The following is a 7,192-nucleotide window of genomic DNA, read 5'->3' on the forward strand; positions in this document are numbered from 1 at the left end:
TCCTCCTCCTCCTCCTCCTCCTCCTCCTCTTCCTCTTCCTCTTCCTCTTCCTCTTCCTCTTCCTCTTCTTCTTCCTCTTCTTCTTCTGCATGAGGCTTTCATTCTTCGTAATTTATTCCCTGTCATTTTATGTCTAGATTCATTACATATTCTTCAGCCATCAGACACATTATGTCTCCTGATATTTTATGTTGTTTTAATTCACACACACACACGCACAAGCACACAAAAACCCTCTCATTAAAATGTTATCTTATACATGGCTTTTAATCATATGCAAGACAAAAGAAGAGACGGGCTGTTAGAAATGCTTATGAAGACAAGTGCAAAAGAACCTTCAATACAGCATTGTAAAGAAGACAAGATGGCTTTCAATTAAAAAAGCACTGTACACAGCGGTCCCATTGTTCTTAGTGCCTGGAGGTTTGTTCTTGTTAACATTCATGTAATCAACATTACTTTGAAACATGGTACCCAGATTCACACTGAGGATTTACTGTGGTGAGCACTCCTTTTGCAATCAAGGTAGTAAGAATCCTCTGGGAATTCCCTCTCTATTCCAAACTTGACCTGTACTATCCTAACTTTGAGTGGCACCTGACAAATGCAGGATTAATGAATACAAAAAGAGTTGGGCTTGGGTATACCAACAGGCAGGGCATTTTTTGTAGAAAAAGCCCAGCAGAAACTCATTAGCATAATAGGCCACACCCAACAGCAGAAACTCATTAGCATATCCAGCCACACCCTGACACCACATCTCATTAGCATATTAGGCCGCAGCCCCGTGTTGCCAGAAGTGTGGTCATCCAGCCACACCCACCTTTTGCTTCTTATTCTGTTTACCTTGTTTGTTGTCAAAACCCAGGGCCTTTTTTTTGTAGCAGGGAGTCCTTTGTATGTTAGGCCACACACCCCTAATGTAGCCAGTCCTAATGAGTTTCTGCTGTTGGGTGTGGCCTATTATGCTAATGAGTTCCTGCTGGGTGTGGCCAACTTGGGAGCCAGCCAGAACTCCGTTCCTGTGCGTTCCTGCCCAAAAATAGCCCTGCCAACAGGCCATACCATCTGACGTTTCACAAAAAGAAACAGAAACACTCCCAATAAACGTAACAATGAACAGTATTAAAAATGTGCGTCACAGATTAGACAGTGCACACATGGATAATTTAAAGTCACAGAGAATGGGTGAGACAGGATGCTGGACTATATGGGCCACTGGTCTGGTCCAGCCTGACTGTTCTTAAAAAAACCCAATTAAAAAGTATACAGAATTTTTTTAAAAAATGCAACCAAATCTGCCGAAACAGCTAACCTTTTACCAAATGCTCTTTGGAACTCAGCTACAGAGGGAGGGTTTCTGCTGGCGAGCTCCATTGCCTACTGCTGCTTGGAGCAGGTGCAGGAGGGGGGAAAAAACAACAGTGCCAACATTGCTGATGTTGCTACACCACTTCCGGGTACAACCTAGAAGTGATATAAGAGTAGCTCCAGGTATCGCCAGAAAGGGTAGCTCTAGGAACTGAGTAAAACGTACATCGATCAGGCTGCCCAAGAAGAAGTGTAGTGGCCAAGTTTGCAGATGACAACAAAAGTATTCAGAATGGCGGAAACGAAGGCTGACCGTGAAGAGCTGCAACAGGATCTCCACAGTCTGGGTGAGTGGGTGGCAACGTGGCAAATGAAGTTCAGTGTTGGTTAGTGTAAGGCGATGCACACTGGGACCAAAAATCCCAGCTTCAACTATAGGCTAATGAGGTCTGAACTTGCTGAGACTGAGAGGGGAAAAGATCTCGGGGTCGTCCTGGGTAGCTCAGTAAAAGTGTCAACCCCGTGGGCTGCAGCAGTGAAAAAGGCAAACTCTATGTTAGGGATTATTAAGAGAGGGATTGAGAATAAAATGGCCAATGTTGTAATGCCCCTGTGTAAATCTGTGGTGCAGCCTCATATGGAACAGTGTACAGTTCTGGTCGCTGTATTTCAGAAAGGACATTGCAGAGCTGGAAAAAATACAGAGGAGGGCAGCCGTGATGACTAGGGCATTGGAACACCTTCCCTATGAGGAAAGGCTGAAGAGTCTGGAACTGTTCTGTTTAGAAAAGAGATGACTAAGGGGAGGACATGACAGAGGTCTATGAAGCTGATGGATAGTAGGTTCAGGATAGACAAAAGGGAATAATCAGGGCTATTTTTGGGCAGGAACGCACAGGAACGGAGTTCTGGCTGGCTCCCAAGTTGACCACGCCCAGCAGGAACTCATTAGCATAATAGGCCACACCCAACAGCAGAAACTCATTAGGATTGGCTACATTAGGGGGGTGTGGCCTAACATGCAAAGGAGTTTCTGCTTCAAAAAAGGCCCTAGGTTTTGACAACATACAAGGTAAACAGAATAAGAAGCAAAAGGTGGGTGTGGCTGGATGACTATACTTCTGGTAACATGGAGGTGCAGCCTAATATGCTAATGAGCTATGCTCTCATGGGTGTGGCTGGATATGCTAATGAGTTTCTGTTGTTGGGTGTGGCCTATTATGCTAATGAGTTCCTGCTGGGCTTTTTCTACAAAAAAAGCCCTGGGAATAATACTTTACATAGAGAGTGATTAAAATGTGCAACTTGCTGCCAGAGGATGTAGTGATGGCCACAGGAATAAACAGCTTTAAAAGAAGATTAGATACATACATGGAGGATGAGTCTATCATTGGCTACTGGTCATGGTGATGACTGAGGAGAACCTCCATATTCAGAGGCACTAATCCTCTGAAACCCAGAGCCAGGAGGCAACATCAGGATGCTGGACCAGATGGACCAGGGAAGGCAGGAAGGGTTGTCTCAGTGCTTAGTTCTTGTGGCCCTTTCTTACACACCCAGGGAAATGCTGATCGCCACTTTGGGGTCAGGAAGCAATTTTCTCCAGTCCAGTTTGGCCAGGGATCCTGGAGGGTTGTGGGGTTTTTTGCCCTCTTCTGGGCATAGAGCAGGGGACACTGGGTGTGTGTGAAGGGGGAGGTATTTGTGAATTTCCTGCACTGTGCAGGGGGTTGGACTAGATAACCCCAGAGGTCCCTTCCAACTCTATGATTCTATAACTGTTATGTTACGATGGAGCAAACAGTTTCCTGTGGGTTAGATGCATTTCCATGGTTGTGGTGACCACCTCTGCAGCCCTTTCTCATCCTTTAATATCATCTTGTTAAAGCTTCCCAACAAGCCAAAGGTTGTCAGAACAAGGGAGATAAGAAGATGGTTGTTGTTGTTCAGTCCCACAGTCGAGTCCGACTCTTCGCGACCCCATGGACCAGCTCCTGCCAGGCCCTCCTGTCTTCCGCCGTCCTCTGAAGTTGGCTCAATTTCATGTTCGTTGCATCTATGACACTGTCTAGGTGGAATAAACCCGCTTACGGAGGCAGCGGAGGGCTGACCTCTGCTCATTAACAGATGGTTGCCGTTTCAGGATCCCACTGTGCTGGCGAGAGGAAATCAAATGAGACCGTTGCATGAAGCTGTCATTGCCCTGCAAATTTCTCGCTACAGTTCCCGGCATGCAGCGCATCATCGTTCCTTTCAGAGCCAACCCTGCAGATTACAGTATCATTCCTCGTTTGCACATCAAAGTCCTGCCAGCACTTTCATCATGTTCTGAAAGAGGATGCAGAGAGAGGATGACAATACAGGCCCATCAAACAGCATCAAGTTCTTCTGTGTTTTACTGGCCAGACTGCTTGCTTGTTCCCTGACCCTTAAGGAGGGGGGGAATCTCGCACTCCAAACCATATTTCAAAGGCCTGCATTGTTAAAATAAATGTTAGTCCCCTAAAATTACCTTTTGCTCAAAGCTGTGGACCGTTTAACAACAGCAAGTACAACTGTGACTCAAAGATGAAGAAGAAGAGTTGGATTTATACCCTGCCCTTCACTCGGAGTCTCAGAGTGGCTTACAATCTCCTTCCCTTCCTCTCCCCACAACAGACATCCTGTGAAGTAGGTGGGGCTGAGAGAGAGCTCTGAGAGAACAGCTCTGAGAGAACTGGGACTGGCCCAAGGTCATCCAGCTGGCTTCATGTGGAGGAGTGGGGGATCAAACCCGGTTCTCCAGATTACAGTCTGCCACTCTTAACCTCTACCCCAAACTGGGTCTCAATCAACAGTTTTGCAGCAGTCCTACATATCGTTTTTCGTAGGGACAATGGGGTATAAAGGAAAAGATGCTCTTATTGAAGATATTCTGCTTCTGTCCCTCTCTTCCAGTCTTTCTGAGAATTCCGAAGGAGAGGGAAAAAGAGGCTTGGGAACTCGGAAGACCTTTGGGTGCCTTGTTGATTTGATTTATTAAATTTATATCCTGCCCTCCCGGCCAGGACCAGCTCAGGGTGGCTTACAAAAGCAGCATAAAATTACAATAAAATTACAATAAGGTACATTAACACAATATTAATAACAAACAATTCTAACTATTCATATTAAAACATTAAAGTGCTAATATTGGTATCAGTGATTCACAGCGGTTGTTATTGCACAAGCTCTTTATTTGCAGTCGACTCTTGATCTTTTTTAGGGAGCTGCGGTGGCTCAAGTGGTTAAGACGCTGAACTGCAGGCTATGGAAGGTCGGTAGTTCAGCAGTTCGAGACCTGAGTGTGCCGCATGATGGAGTGAGCTCCCATCTCTAGTTCCAGCTCCTGCCAACCTAGCAGTTCGAAAGCAAGAAATTGCAAGTAGATAAATAGGTACCACTGCAGTGGGAAGGTAACAGCGTTCCGTGCGCCTTGGTGTTTAGTCATGCCGGCCACAATACCACGGAAATGTCTTCGGACAGCGCTGGCTCTTCGGCTTTGAAACGGAGATGAGCACCGCAACCCTAGAGTCGGATTTGACTGGCTTTCGAGGAAGGGAACCTTTACCTTTTACTTGATCTTTTAGATCAACTTAGGTGGCTATCACAGGCTATGAGTTGACTCCCAGGAGAACAGTGCTCTCCCATCTTAAGCTGTCAGTTGTTAATAGTTAGTGGCTAGTGATGGCGGCAGTTCCAAAAACCTGGTGGAAGAGCTCCGTTTTACAGGCCCTGCGGAACTGCAAAAGGTCCCGCAGGGCCCTGGTCTCTTTTGGGAGCTCATTCCACCAGAGTGGAGCCACCACCGAAAAAGCCCTGGCCCTGGTTATTGATAGCCTGGCCTCCTTGAGTCTCGGGAGGGCCAGCCTGTTCTGGGCCCCTGATGCAGTGTTGGGGACCCCCTGCACTGTCAGATTACATACTTACAGTATGCAAAAGTGCCTCTTTACCTCCACCTGTGTTCTACCTGTAAATAAACCAAACATTACAGAAAATGTCAAAAGTGTCCCCTGAGCTTTCTTTCCAATGGAACCAACCCGGGTCATGCTGGGTTAAAGAGCCAGCATGGTATAGCAGTTAAAGTGTTGGACTAGCATCAGAGAGATCCTGGTTCGAATCTCCCCTTGTGCCATGGCAGCTTGCTGGGGGATCTTGGGCCAGTCACTCCCAGTTGTTGTGAGGATAAAATGGAGAAGAGTAGAACGATGTCAGACGCTTTAGGTCCCTGTTGAGGAGAAAGGCAGGATATATATGAAGAGAATAAATAAGAAAGGAAATGTGAAGGATGCTACAACACCTCCTCTAGCCAATATTTCTGCTCCAGAGGATGGAGTGAGTCTAGGGTTGCCAGGACTTTTTTGCTGTGTGTGCTTTGCACGAGTGGTGCAATGACATCACCAGTAGTGACATCATCACACTAGGGGCGTCACATGACGATGCGCTAGTGTTCAGGGCAAAAACTGTATGGTAACCATAGAGTTTCCCCCTGAATGCTAGAGCGTCACCACATGATGACCTCAGAGTAATGACGTCACTACTGGTGATGTCATTGTTTCAGGGGCATCCCTGCAGGACACTGCTATTCGGGGGTGAGCCCCCAAAATCAGGGGATCCCCTGGTCCAACAGGGTGGTGGTGGTGGCAACCCTAAGTTAGTCTGAATGCAAAAACAAACAAACGCAGTGTGTAACATGGAGTCTCTTTAGGGTGCTTTGCTCTGCAGCCAAATCTTCCAGCGTCTAATTGAATTTAATACTGTCCTCCCACTGGGGATGTGTTAATTCTATAGTAACCAGGGGTGTTTTCTGGAGTGAACAAGCACGAAGCCTCAGATGAAAATACACTAAACTGGTTCAACAAGGCAGAAAACCCACACAAATCCAAGTGCACTTACGATGATAAAGAAGATGAGTGAAGGAGCTAGCATGAAAAGGCCTGGTTTTTCATTGTTGCCGTCCTTTTGACAACAGTGCTTTTATGGTAGGCTCTTGAGTTTCTGGGTGAAATTACACCTCATGGAAGATGTGGGGCTCTTGCTGAGAACACCCCCCTCCAGCTGCATTTTCTACCCTCTTCCTGTAGCATAGTGTTACACAACCCCTACTCTCGTTGCCAACCTCCAGGAGCGGCCTGGAGACCTCCTATAGTAACACAGAGGTCAGTTCCCCTGGAGTAATTGGCAGGGATCTCTCAACTTGGAGCTGGCAACTCTACTCCCCACTTCCCCAAGAAAGTATTGGAACAGTGTGGCCTGGGTTGGTTCCACTGGGAAGAAAGCTCACAGGAGACGTTTGATATTTTTTTGTAACATTTGATTTACTTAGAAGTAGAACACAGGTGGAGGTAGAGAGGCACTCTTACGTAAACACCAGTGTGGCATGATGGCTAGAGGGTCAGAACAGGATCCAGGAGACCCAGGTTCGAATTTCTACTCTGCCATGGAATCTTTCTGGGTGACCTCAGGCCTGTCACACACTCTCAGCCTTAACCTACTGCACAGGGTTGTTTCGAGAATAAAATGGAAGAGAGGAGAATGATGTAAGCTGCTTTGGGGAGAAAGGTGAGGTAGAAATGAAGTAAATGTGTGAGAGAGATCATTTTTCTCTATAATGCTTTTTATTTTTTTATTTTAAAAATAAGATAATAACAAAGGGGGTACAGAAGGGGGGGAAAGGTGGCTTTGGCCTGGAAGGCAGGGTAAAAAAAAATCTGGAAAATAAATAATAAATAAATAAATAAAAAGGGGGCAATGTAGGGATTATGTAACAAAGCTTAGAAGAATGGGAAGAGATCATTTCCCCTCAAGGTGCTTCTGCTTCTCTCTCTGCCTCTTCCAGTATCTAACCTGCTATTTATTTAGA

Source organism: Gekko japonicus, unplaced genomic scaffold (genome assembly GCF_001447785.1).
Source record: "Gekko japonicus isolate JY-2015 unplaced genomic scaffold, Gekko_japonicus_V1.1 scaffold51, whole genome shotgun sequence".
In the NCBI taxonomy this organism is placed as follows: domain Eukaryota; kingdom Metazoa; phylum Chordata; class Lepidosauria; order Squamata; family Gekkonidae; genus Gekko; species Gekko japonicus.